The sequence below is a fragment of the Phyllobates terribilis genome, unplaced genomic scaffold (genome assembly GCF_046119375.1).
Source record: "Phyllobates terribilis strain yellow unplaced genomic scaffold, ASM4611937v1 Scaffold_125__1_contigs__length_5108534, whole genome shotgun sequence".
NCBI lineage: Eukaryota > Metazoa > Chordata > Amphibia > Anura > Dendrobatidae > Phyllobates > Phyllobates terribilis.
Genome location: NW_027362885.1, coordinates 2,623,424 through 2,637,366, shown reverse-complemented (window position 1 = coordinate 2,637,366; position 13,943 = coordinate 2,623,424). Strand labels below are relative to the sequence as shown.

At 45.4% G+C, this 13,943-nt stretch overlaps 1 pseudogene; it reads right to left on the bottom strand.

The window, feature by feature from the left end:
- LOC141203879 (UDP-glucuronic acid decarboxylase 1-like) overlaps positions 1-13,703 on the bottom strand; it is a 1,228,705-nt pseudogene extending 1,215,002 nt beyond the window's left edge.
- Between the last annotated feature and the right edge of the window lie 240 nt (positions 13,704-13,943).

Sequence of the window (13,943 nt, the reverse complement as noted above, 5' to 3'; positions counted from 1 at the left end):
TCCGGCTGAATCTTCCATGAGGCTTTTCCTCTCCATCACTGACTGCGAGGATCCATCACATAACTGCCATAGATTCAGCTTATGTGCTCAGACATCACTGGGAGCCCCCCAGCAATGTATACATGACATTGCCAGAACAGACCACCCCACTGTATCCAGAGCTGATCACTCCGTACTAGGACCCTGTAATAGTAGTGGACGGCCTCCACACACAGGGGGCAGCTGTGGACGTGGTCCTGTGCCGGCTTCATTAGGGCAAGGTATATAGAGGATCTCATCTGTACCGAGAAGCCGGACGAGCCGTCCTGCAGCAGAAGTGACCGAACACTGCGAGGGTCAGTACCTAGGACCACCTCTTGGGAGGAGGAGGATGTTTTAATGAAGTATAAAAACTTAGGACACTATAGTCCTGATTGATCAATGCAATTATGCCAGAATTCTGGTGTAAATCACTTTGAAAAGTCACAATTTTTGTGCATTGTTGAGTTGATCAAAAATGTTGTGACGTTTGGTGTTTTCACGTCAGTTTTGCCCAGCTTCACCAAAATGGGCAGAGTTGGGGCAAGATGGAAGTGTGGCACCACAGCTTGTCTAATTCATGGTGAACTGTGGCTTCCCTTACACCCGAAATCTTACTCCAGTCCGTGACTGGAGCAAGATTTGTGGCAAGGTGCACGCACCACTTGTCAGAAGCGCATAATTCATGCGCCACTTAATGAATCTGGACCGTCTGACTCCAGCGCGCTCCCTCATCAAGAGCAGCTTGAATATGACCAGTCTTAATGAATCCGTGTCCTAAGTGCTTTATTAGTTAAAGAATAACCGTTGTTTTAATTTTTGTTTTGTAAATTAATATTACACATGAAAATAAGTAATTTTATAATCTTATCAGAGAAGTCTTCTTTTTCCTGCTGGATTGATCTTTCAGTCTCAATTCGCGGTAACATCTGTAAAATCTGTATTCAGTGAAGACAAACTTTCCTATTAGTGAGATAGATGACAGTTAGTGCTATTAATACTCTTTAAAGAAGGAAGGGGAGGAGCTAGTGGAAGGGGGAGGAGCTAGCGGAAGGCACAGACCTTCTGCTGCAAGTTCTCCTGAAACCACAGTTACTTCTCCATGGAAGATTGCAGCTGGTGTTTATACATAGAATCCTAGAACATTAGAATTGGAGGAACCTCCAGGGTCCTAGTGTCCAACCCCTGCTCAATGCAGGATTCACTAAACCATCTCAGACAAATGTCTGTCCAGCCTCTGTTTGAAGACTTCCATTGAAGGAGAATTCACCACCTCTCGTGGCAACCTGTTCCATTGAAGAACGCACCAAATCTGCAGCGTGTGCACACAGCCTTGTTGTTCTTTTGGTCACAGGCAGGTCTTTGCACAGTCCTGAATGATAAGTACAGCACATACACGCTAAGGCTATGTGCCCACGTAGCAGATTTGATGCAGAGTGTTTTTGCCTCTCTCTGGCAGATTTACATGCAGATTTACATGCAGATTTACATGCAGATTTACATGCATTTTTTCTGCCAGAGAGAAGTGTTTTTTCAGCATTTTTTCAGCGTTTTCGCATGCGTTTTTTCAAGCACTTTTCCAAGTGATTTTGAGCATAACTTGGAAAAGTGCTTGACAAGTTGGTCACACAATATAAATCCATGAAACCGGCATGGATTTATATTGTGTGACCAACTTAGATGCTTTAAATGCTGCATCTATAGTAAAAAAAAAAAAAGAATGAAAAAGTTAAAAGTAAAAAAAAAACCTGTATACTCACCTCTCCAGTCTCCTCCCGGCGGCGTTCTCTCTCTTCAGCGTCCCGCGGTATACTGGCAGGATCTGCGGTGACGTCATCTAGTCAGCTGATGGTCACGCGACCATCACCTGACCTCTGACGTCAGCGGTCGCGTGACCATCACCTGACTAGATGACATCACTGCAGGTCCTGCAAGTACACCGCTGGACGGCGAGGAGAGAGGACGCCGCCGGGAGCAGACCGGAGAGGTGAGTATACAGGGTTTTTTTATTTTTATTTATTTCTTTTTTTCACCGCTTGGTAGCCGGGATGAAGAGGAGTTGTAGTCTCTTCTTCATCCTGGGTACCACACGCACCCCGATTACGCTGCAAATTCTCGGCCATTGAATTTAATTGAAACGCAGCAAATCCACATATACCTGCGGGGTTGCTGCTTTTCAATGGCCGCGAATTTGCGGCATAATCGCGGTAGAAATGGTCATGCTGCGTTTTGCAACGCAATGCGAATTCTGCGCGCTAATTAGCGCATCATGTGCACAGCACATCCGAATTCACATTGCTTTGCATGGCAGACGGTTTTACAAGCGTTTTCATGGGCACATAGCCTAAGAGCGGGGAGCGGCTCTAGTGTCACCTGCTGGGATGGCACAATCACTGTCACCAGGATACAGGGGACATTATCAGAAAGGAGGAGATGACGTCTCTTCCCTCTCGCCTATCAGAGAATAGAATGCTGTATACGGGGGGCCTTATCCTCCTCTATTACACATCACTCAGTTCCTAAAGGGAATGATTTGAGCATAATACAATATATTTGAGTGGAGCCAGTGCTCCAGTTTTATGTTCATAATGTTGAATGGAGATTGATCAGTTCCAGTGTGTCTGAACAGGGTCCGAGCCCACATCTCCTGAGCTCAGGCTTTACACTGAGCATCACTGTCACGGACGTCAGATTAGAAGGGCATGGAGCACGATGTGGATGGTTGCCTCCGTATCCGCCATTACCTGGACTGCTAGCTTTACCTGGACACTCTGGATCAGCTCCTCCGTCTTGTCGAGACCTCTAAGGGCCTGTTCACACAAGCAGATAAAATATCATTCAGAGTTTCATCCAGAAAAGTGGGAGAATTCTTTTCTCACTTGTCATCCATGTGCAGTCCAGATCTAATCTGGCTTTTTAACCATTTACAGTTTCCAGGGCTACAGGATTGCAATGTATCTGTATAAAGCAGATTTTTTTCTCTACCCATAGACTTGAATGGGTGAATCTTGTCTGACGGATGAAACGAGGACATGCTGCCATTTTCTCTATTTATTTTTTGCTCACACACAGATTCGATCAGTGACAAAAAAAAAAAATGACTCCTCTGCACTTTCCCATTGAATAGCATTGGTCTGAGTGCTGTCCATTTGTTCCACAGACAACTTTCGTACTGAAAATACATTCGTGTGAACGAGTCCTAAGAAAGACATTGTAATTGGTTATTAGATGTTGACTGAAGTTTGGCTCTGAAAATGCAGGGCTCTTAAAGACGTTCTCTAATACTTTAATGTAGATGATTTATGCATAAAATAGGTCGTCTATATCAGATCGGTGTAGGTCCGACTCTTGGCTCCCCACCAATAAGTTGTTTATAGCTCTGGCAACGGCCGGATGTAACTTGTGCACAGAGCGCACCCCAGTGGCCACTGCCTGGTGCTGCAGATCACCTCCGGTACTCCTCAATAGCTGGTCTGCACCCGGCAGCGGCCGCAGTGTACGGAGCGGTTTTGTTCCACTTTGAACATTGCCTGCATCTTGCCAGAGGTGATGACAGCTGATCATCGGGGGGCCGATGGTTGGACCCCCACCTATCTTATATTAATGACCTATCCAGTGGAGTATAAAAGTGTTTGATAACTCCTTTTAAAATCTTGTTTCCATCCCATTGTCTTATACAGCGTGTATCTGTGTTCTTGCTGTAACCAGATCGGCCTGACCTCTGATGGTTCTTCTAGGCCTCTATTACAGCTCTTACAGCCCCAGCATGCATCATTTGTGCTGGAGAGGAATATGAAGACGCAGGAGCAAATAGAAGAACAATTAGGAAAGCTTGGATTATTAGAAGAGCAAAAAATGCTCATAGTGGAGGTGAGCCTATTATTATTATTTTTTCTTTTTAACTTTCATTTTTATATTTTTTTATTTTTAGGACATTTGTTTCCTCTCTTCAGAAAATAACAGTAGATAAGATTGATTAAAGCTTCTGGAAAGGTGTTCAATAACGTCTGATCAGGTGGCTGGTTTGTAATGGTTGTCCCATCTTACCAATCCCTCTCTCCTGCGGTGAATGTGACATTGTGGGATGAATATATATATATATGTATATGTGTATGTGTGAAAAGTTATTTGCCCCTTCCTGATTTCTCATTCTTTTGCATGTTTGTCATACTTAAATATTTCAGATCTCAAAACCTCAAAACAAATTTTAATATTAGACAAAGATAACACAAGTAAACACAAAATGCAGTTTTTAAATGAAGATCCTAATTATTAAGGGAAAAAGAAATCCAAACCTACAGGGCCCTGTGTGAAAAAGTGATTGCCCTCTAAACCTAATAACTGGTTGAAGCACCCTCAGCAACAACAACTACAATCAAGTGTTTGGGATAATTGGCAATGAGTCTTTTACAACACTCTGGAGGAATTTTTGCCCACTCATCTTTGCAAAATTGTTGTAATTTAGCCACATTGGAGGGTTTCCGAGCATGAACCTCTTTCTTAAGGTCAGGACTTTGACTAAGCCATAGTAACATATAGTAACATAGTTTGTAAAGCCGAATAAAGACTTGCGTCCATCAAGTTCGACCTGTTAGTTCTGTAATTGCTAAAGTTGATCCAGAGGAGGGCAAAAACCCCAAATGATTTGGCCAATCTTCACCTGAGGAAAAATTCCCTCCCGACTCTGAAACCAGCAGTCAGAATAAATCCCTGTATCAACCTACTATTTTATTTTATTTTTAAGTATATGCTGAAATCTGCCTGGTATCTAGAAATGCATCCAGTCCCCGCTTGAACTGGTTTAGTGAATCCGACATTACCGTCTCCTCACTCAGTGAATTCCATATTCTCACTGCTCTTACCGTAAAGAACCCCTTCCTATGCTGGTGCTGAAACCTTTTCTCTTCCAGTCTTAGTGAGTGCCCTCTTGTTACCGTAATATCCCTCCTTTTGAACAAATCCCGGGCAAGATCTCTATACTGTCCCCTAACATATTTGTACACATTTATTATGTCCCCCCTCAACCTTCTCTTTTCCAGGCTGAATAGTCCTAGTTTTGCCAACCTCTCTGGGTATTGCAGTCCCTCCATTCCCTTTATTAATTTTGTTGCCCTCCTTTGTACCTTTTCAAGCTCATTTATATCCTTTCTATATATTGGGGCCCATAACTGAGCACAGTATTCCAAGTGTGGTCTGACCAGTGCTTTGTACAGTGGAAGAACAATGTTCTCATCCTTTGCAGCTATACCTCTTCTGATACATCCCATTACCCTGTTTGCCCTTACAGCAGCGGCCTGACTTTGGGCACTCCAATTTAGTTTGCTATCAATCAAGATGCCCAAGTCCTTCTCCATCTCTGAATTCCCCAATGATTTCCCATTCAGTGAGTACTGGTGACTTCCATTTTTCCTTCCCATATGTATGACCTTACATTTCTCCTCGTTAAACCTCATTTGCCATTTAATGCTCCACCTACTCAGCTTATCCAAATCCCTCTGTAGGTCTGCACTGTCCTCTTTTGTATTAATTGTTTTACATAACTTTGTGTCATCTGCAAATATTGATATTTTACTATTTATCCCATTGACTATGTCGTTAATAAAGATATTAAATAACATTGGGCCTAGTACAGACCCCTGTGGTACCCCACTAGTGACGCTTACCCAATCTGAGTATATTCCATTTATAACCACCCTCTGCCTTCTATCCTTTAGCCAGTTAGCTACCCACTTGCAGACATTTTCCCCCAGCCCCATCATTCTCATTTTGTATACCAACCTATTATGTGGCACGCTATCGAACGCTTTTGAGAAGTCGAGATACACGACATCCACTGGTTCCCCCTGATCTACTCGAGAGCTAACCTCCTCGTAGAAGTCAATCAGGTTTGTTTGGCAGGAGCGACTCCACATGAATCCATGTTGGTTCGGGATTAAAAGATTATTAGCATCAAGATGCTCCGTAATTGCCTCTTTAATGAAGCTTTCAAAAATTTTGCCCACAACGGACGTCAGACTCACCGGCCGATAGTTTCCGGCGTCACTTTTCGCTCCCTTTTTGAATATTGGCACTACATTCGCCTGTTGCCAATCAAGTGGTACAGACCCAGTCTCAACAGAGTCCTTAAATATAAGATATAACGGTCTGTCTATCACATTACTTAGTTCCCTTAGTACCCGTGGGTGTGTGCCATCAGGTCCTGGTGATTTGTTTATTTTAATGTTACTGAGGCGTTTCTGTACCCCAACTTGGGTTAGATTTGTCATACTTAGTGGAGGATTAAGTTTGTCACTTCTCATTTCTCCTGTTAGTTCTATTTCCTTTGTGAAAGTTGTCGAAAAAAAATTATTTAATAGATTAGCTTTATCCTCATCTTTCTCTATGATTTTGCCTTCCTCACTTTTTATCGGTCCAATATTATCCGATTTAATCCTTTTACTATTTATATACGTAAAGAACAGTTTGGGATTTGATCTACTTTCCCTAGCAATACGTTTCTCTGTTTCCTCCTTCGCTATTTTTATTTGTTTTTTACAGGTTCTCGTTTTTTCCTTGTAACACATTAGTGCCTCCTTACTGTTTTTCCTGTTTTAATCTCTTGAATGCCTCTTTTTTGCTATTTAACGCCCCTTTTACGTTCTTGTTCAACCATATTGGTTTCCTCTTATTTCTGGCCCTTTTATTCCCATACGGTATATACCTCTCGCACTGAGTATTCAGAATTCTTTTGAAGGTTTCCCATTTACTATTCGTATTCCTTTGATTAAGAACTTTGTCCCAGTCTATAAGTTGAAGGTTTTCTTTCAGCTGATCAAACTTCGCCCTCCTAAAGTTTAATGTTTTTGTTGTTCCCTTATTGATAACCCTACTGAAGGGCATTTTGAAGTCGATAATATTATGGTCGCTATTACCTATGTGCCCCCCTATCTGTACCTCAGTTATTCTATCAGGCCTATTAGTCAATATTAAGTCCAACACGGCCTTCCCTCTCGTTGGTTCCTGCACTAGTTGGGAGAGATAATTATCCTTAATATTTGTCAAGAACCTTTTTCCTTTCTGAGATCTACAGGTTTCTGTTTCCCAGTCAATATCCGGGTAGTTGAAATCCCCCATTACAATCACTTCATTATGTTTTGCTACTTTGTCTATTTGTCCTAATAGCAGATTCTCATTCTCCTCTGTTATATTTGGTGGCTTATAGCAGACCCCCAGTAATATTTTATTATTATTTTTAGTTCCCTCTATCTCTACCCACATGGACTCGACCCCCTCTTCTCCCTCTCCTATATCTTCCCTTAGTCTGGGTTTTAGACATGACTTTACATATAAGCAGACTCCTCCGCCTTTCCCCTGTTTCCGGTCCCTTCTAAATAAACTATAATCTAATAAATTTACCGCCCAGTCGTAGCTATCGTCTAGCCAAGTCTCTGTTATACCTACGATGTCATACCTCTCCTCCGATATAAGCGCCTGCAGCTCATCCGCCTTATTGGTCAGGCTTCTTGCGTTGGTCAGCATGCAAGATAAAACTTTGGGGTTATTTAGCATCCTATTCTTCTCTAACGATCTAACTGTACTATCCCCACCCCCCCTCTCCACCCTCATTATATTCACTTCTCCCCTTCCCCCTTGCTTGCCTCACATCCCACCTATTTCCTTTGTTTCCCCCCCCGTCTCTAGTTTAAAAACTCCTCCAACCTATTAGCCATCTTCTTCCCCAGCACCGCTGCACCCTCCCCATTGAGGTGCAGCCCGTCCCTACGGTAGAGCCTGTAGCCGACCGCGAAGTCGGCCCAGTTCTCCATGAACCCAAACCCTTCTGCCTTGCACCAACTCTTTAGCCACTTATTCACCTCCCTAACTTCCCGTTGGCGCTCCTGTGTGGCTCGCGGGATTGGTAGTATTTCTGAGAAAACTACCTTGGAGGTCCTTGCCCTAAGCTTCCTACCTAGGTCCCTGAAATCATTTTTAAGGACCCTCCATCTACCACTCACTTTGTCATTGGTGCCGATGTGGACCTTGACCGCTGGGTCTTCGCCAGCCCCACCCAGTAACCTGTCTACCCGATCCGCGATGTGCCGGACTCGAGCGCCAGGGAGGCAGCACACCGTTCGGCGATCCCGGTCTTTGTGACAGATTGCCCTGTCTGTCCCCCTAATAATAGAGTCACCCACTACCAGAACCTGTCTTGCCTGCCCTACACTTCCCCCCTCCCCCTCATTACTGGAGCATACACTCCCCCGGCGGTCAGAGGATCTGTCGTGCTCCAATAATGCCGGTTCTGAACCAGCCTTCCTATACTTCTTCCCTCTATCCCTCCTAACTGTTATCCAGCTCCCTGCCTGTTCAGCCTGCACTTCCCCTCTATGCTCCACCCCCAGTATTGACCCATTGAGTGTCTGCTCGGTGAGCAGCAAACTCCGTTCCATGTTGTCGATGCTCCTCAGTACCGCTATCTGAGCACTTAGATCCAGAATTTGGGCTTCCAAGTGCACGATATGCTCACATCTCTCGCAGCAGTATGGATCCTCGAGCGGTTGCTCACGGAATGCATACATTGCGCAAGATGTACACTGCACAGCTCCGGCCAAAATGGACGTCATTCTAAATATGGGGATACAGTCAGTATATATATACAAGTACAAAACACAATTATTTATATATAGGTGTATGGACGGGGATCAATTAGGGATGTGCAAGTGTATCAATTAGATATCGGCGGGAGATCAGTTAAGTATCAAGTATGGACGGGGGAATCAGATAAGTAGGTCAGGTGGATTAATTAAGCAAAAAGTAAAGTAAAGAAAGAATGAAATACAGTCAGCAATTCAGTCCTAAGTCCTCCCTTCCAAACTCCCTGAATCCAAAGCCACTGCAAAGTCTTAATTTTGTTTTCCTTAAGCCATTCAGAGGTGGACTTACTGCTGTGTTTTGGATCATTGTCCTGCTGCATAACCCAAGTGCACTTCAGCTTGAGGTCATGAACAGATGGCCGGACATTCTCTTTCAGGATTTTTTGGTTAACCAGCAGAATTCATGGTTCCATTTACCACAGCAAGTCTTCCAGGTCCTGAAGCAGCATAACAGTCCCAGACAATCACGCTACTGCCACCATATTTTACGGTTGGTATGATGTTCCTTTTTTGAAATGCAGTGTTACTTCTACGCCAGATGTAATGGGACATACACCTTCCAAAAAGTTCAACTTTTGTCTTGTCAGTCCACAGAGTATTCTCCCAAAAGTCTTGGCAATCATCAAGATGTTTTCTGCCAAAACTGACATGAGCCTTTGTTCTTATTGCTCAGCAGTGTTTTTTGTCTTGGAACTCTGCTATGCGTGTCATTTTTGCCCAGTCTCTTTCTTATGGTGTAGTCATGAACACTGTCCTTAACTGAGGCAAGTGAGACCTGCAGTTCTCTGGATGTTGTTGTGGGGTCTTTTGTAACCTCTTGGATGAGTCGTTGCTGCGCTCTTGGGGTAATTTTGATCAGCCGGCCACGCCTAGGAAAGTTCACCATTGTTCCATATTTTCGCCTATTGTGGATAATGACTCCCACTGTGGTTCGCTGGAGTCCCAAATCTTTAGAAATGGCTTTAGAACTTTTTCCAGACTAATAGATCTCAATTACTTTGTTTCTCATTTGGTCCTGAATTTCTTTGGATCGCAGCATGATCTCTAGCTTTAGAGGATCTTTTGTTCTACTTCACTTTGTCAGGCATGTCCTATTTAAGTGATTTCTTGATTGAGAACACGTGTGGCAGTAAACAGGGCTGTGTGGGGCTACGGAAATTGAACTCAGCTTCCCAAAGATGTGACAAATCACAGTTCATTTATGTTTTAAGGAGGGAGGGGCATCACTTTTTTCACACAGGGCCCTGTAGGTTTGGATTTCCTTTTCCCTTAATCATAAAAACCTTCCTTTTAAAAACTGCATTTTGTGTATACTTGTGCTATCTTTGTCTAATAGGAGTCTGCTGCTGACATTGGTATTGGGGTAATGTCCCCTAATTCTGTTAATATCCTCCATCCTGGTATGTATGGTCCCTCCTTCCTGGTATATGTGGCCCCCATCCCATCTTGGTATACGTGGCCCTCATCCCCATCCTGGAATGCATGGCACCCATTGATCCCCCATCCTGGTATTCATGGCACCCCTTTGATCTACCATCCTGGTATGCATGGCACCCCCTGATCCCCATCCTAGTTTTCATGGCACCCCTTGATCCCCCATCCTGGTATGCATGGCACCCCTTGATCCCCCATCCTGGTATGCATGGCATCCCTTGATCACCCATCCTGGTATGCATGACACCCCTTGATCCCCCATTCTGGTATGTATGGCACCCCTTGATCACACATCCTGGATATATACAGTAACAGACCAAAAGTTTGGACACACCTTCTCATTTAAAGATTTTTCTGTATTTTCAATGACTATGAAAATTGTACATTCACACTGAAGGCATCAAAACTATGAATTAACACATGTGGAATTATATACTTAACAAAAAAGTGTGAAACAACTGAAAATATGTCTTATATTATAGGTTCTTCAAAGTAGCCACCTTTTGCTTTGATGACTGCTTTGCACACTCTTGGCATTCTCTTGATGAACTTCAAGAGGTAGTCATCGGAAATGGTTTTCACTTCACAGGTGTGCCCTGTCAGGTTTAATAAGTGGGATTTCTTGCCTTATAAATGGGGTTGGGACCATCAGTTGTGTTGTGCAGAAGTCTGCTGGATACACAGCTGATAGTCCTACTGAATAGAATTTGTACTATGGCAAGAAAAAAAGCAGAAAAACACGTCCCCAGCATGACACACCCATTCAGGGCCAGCGTTAGGGCAGGCAGACTAGGCATCTGCCTGGGGCCTCCAGCCCGTGGCGTGCCGCTATAGGGCCCGTGAGTTCCCCCCGCATCGCGCATTGAACTGTATCGGTAGCGGGGGAATGACTGTGCCTGCAGAGTGGAGCTGCTGAGACGCTCTGCAGAGCATGGAGCAGCTGGAGAACGAGGAGAGGTGAGTATTGTATGTATTTGTTTTTTATACGTGGTGACCATAATACTGCAGAACTGGGGGCTGCATTATACTCTATGGTTGGGGCCGAATTATACTTTATCGAGGACTATGGGTTGCATTATATTATATGTACTATATGTTTGGCTGCATTATACTATAGGGAGGCTGCATTATACTCTATTAAGGACTGAGGAGCAGGGGCGGACACAGACTGTAGTGGGCCCCTGTGCAAGAAATTTTTGGGGCCCCCCCCTGCCCTTCATAAGGCAACAAAGTTATGTAAACATAACCCCCCCATGTGCATCTCTCATCCCCCCCCATGTGCATCTTTCATCGCCCCCCATGTGCATCTTTCATCGCCCCCCATGTGCATCTCTCATCCCCCCCATGTGCATCTCTCATCCCCCCCCATGTGCATCTCTCACCCCCCCCATGTGCATCTCTCACCCCCCCCCATGTGCATCTCTCACCACCCCCCCATGTGCATCTCTCATCCCCCCCGTGCATCTCATCCCCCCCGTTCCTAGTTAATTAATTGTATTTAAAAAAAATAAAACTTGTTATACTTACCCCCATGCGATCCCTGCAGAATCCTGGCACTCGTCCACGTCGCTGCCACCAGGTTCTCCTGACGTTCGGCCATGTGACGGCGGCACATACATAGCCAGCAGCTTTTGTTTTGGCCAAAAGATTTTTAAAGCCGCCACCACGATAAGGTAGACTCTTCTGGCCGGGCCCTACTCTAACCTATTAAAATTTTCTTAAAACATCCAATACTCTTTTTAGATATATTTTTATTTCGTTTTCTTTAAGGGAATGTGTCATATACATTTTTTTTTAAATGACCAATAATACCACATACAGGGAATACCGCCACACCATGACCAGACCACATATTACCACAACATAGTGACCGAATAATACCACACAGAAGGAAGAAAAACTGCCACACCATGACCAGACCACATATTACCACCACATTACTAATATTACCATAAGTGTCATTATACACGGGAGCTCTATACATGGTATGTATAATTTAAGTGTCCAGGTAATCTAGTGATCACCAGTGACATTATACACAGGAGCTCTGTATATAGTGTCAGTGTACAGGTAATACAGTGATCACCAGTGACATTATACACAGGAGCTCTGTATATAGTGTCAGTGTACAGGTAATACAGTGATCACCAGTGACATTATACACAGGAGCCCGGTACATAGTATATAGTGTAAGTGTACATGTAATACACTGACTCACTGGTGACGTCTCTAGGTGAAGTCCTTCAGCTACGCTTTTCTCCTTCATCCAGCACAGACCGCCATCACGTCTTCCAGCCAGGACTCGTCTCTGCATAAAATAACACAGTTATCTAGAGCACATTCCCCAACTTCTACATTACGCAGCTGAATACAGACGTGCACCCACCATTAATATATAGTTATTATGCCACCCACCATTCCAAATATAAATTGTAATCCACCACGGTGCCTCCATTAACTGTAAATAGGCACTTAATATATAATTTAATTAGAACCTCTACTCTTTCCACCAATTTGTTACCAGTTACACTCCTGCATCCGCAACGCCCCCTACTCTATACTTCCTGCTCCCCGCATTCATTATTTACATGCACCCCCTGCCCCAATTCATTATATCATGTCCGTGCTCTCCCCACCCCATCATCATTTACTCTCCCCCACCCCACATTCATTATGTGCAGCTCATTATCCCCCTACTCCCAATTCCCCCATGTGCAGCTCATTTTCTCCCAATTCCCCCATGTGCAGCTCTCATCCCCCCCATGTGCACATCTCTCATCCCCCTCCCCATGTGCATCTCTCATCCCCCCACATGTGCAGCTCTCACCACCCCCCCCATGTGCAGCTCTCTCATCCCCCACATGTGCACCTCTCTCATCCCCCTCCCCCACATGTGCACCTCTCTCATCCCCCTCCCCCACATGTGCACCTCTCTCATCCCCCTCCCATCCCCCTCCCCCCATGTGCATCTCCCATTCCCCCCCATGTGCACCTCTCTCATCCCCCTACCCCCATGTGCATCTCCCATTCCCCCCCCATGTTCATCTCCCATTCCCCCCCCCATGTTCATCTCCCATTCCCCCCCCCATATGTGCATCTCCCATTTCCCCCCCCCCTCCATATGTGCATCTCCCATTTCACCCCCCCATATGTGCATCTCCCATTTCCCCCCCCCATATGTGCATCTCCCATTCCCCCCCCCCATATGTGCATCTCCCATTTCCCCCCCCCATATGTGCATCTCCCATTCCCCTTCCCCCCCATGTGCATCTCCCATCCCCCCCCCCCATATGTGCATCTCCCATTTCCCCCCCCCATATGTGCATCTCCCATTCCCCTTCCCCCCCATGTGCATCTCCCATCCCCCCCCCCCCATATGTGCATCTCCCATTCCCCTTCCCCCCCATGTGCATCTCCCATTTCCCCCCACTCCTAGTTAATTGTATTTAAAAAAAAAAATAAATAAAACTTGTTATACTTACCCCCATGCGATCCCTGCAGAATCCTGGCGCTCGTCCAAATCGCTGACACCAGGTTCTCCTGACTTCCGGTCATGTGACGGCGCGGTCACATGACCGGAAGTCAGGGGAATCATAAAGGCGCTGCCGCAGCAGAGCAGCGCAGCGCTGATGTCCCGGACCCGGCGCTTAGCATGTGGCCGGGGGCCCCATGAGGAGAGAGACGCACAAGAGGGGGGGCTCCGAGGGGGCCCCTACCGGCTGGGCCCCATACTGGAGTCAGGGCAGTCATGCCCTGATGGCGGCCCTGCTGGAGGCTGGAGGGGCCCCCTCTCCCTCGGGGCCCCCGTTCAATGAACCGGCTGCACGGTCGGTAGTTCCGCCCCTGCTGAGGAGAATG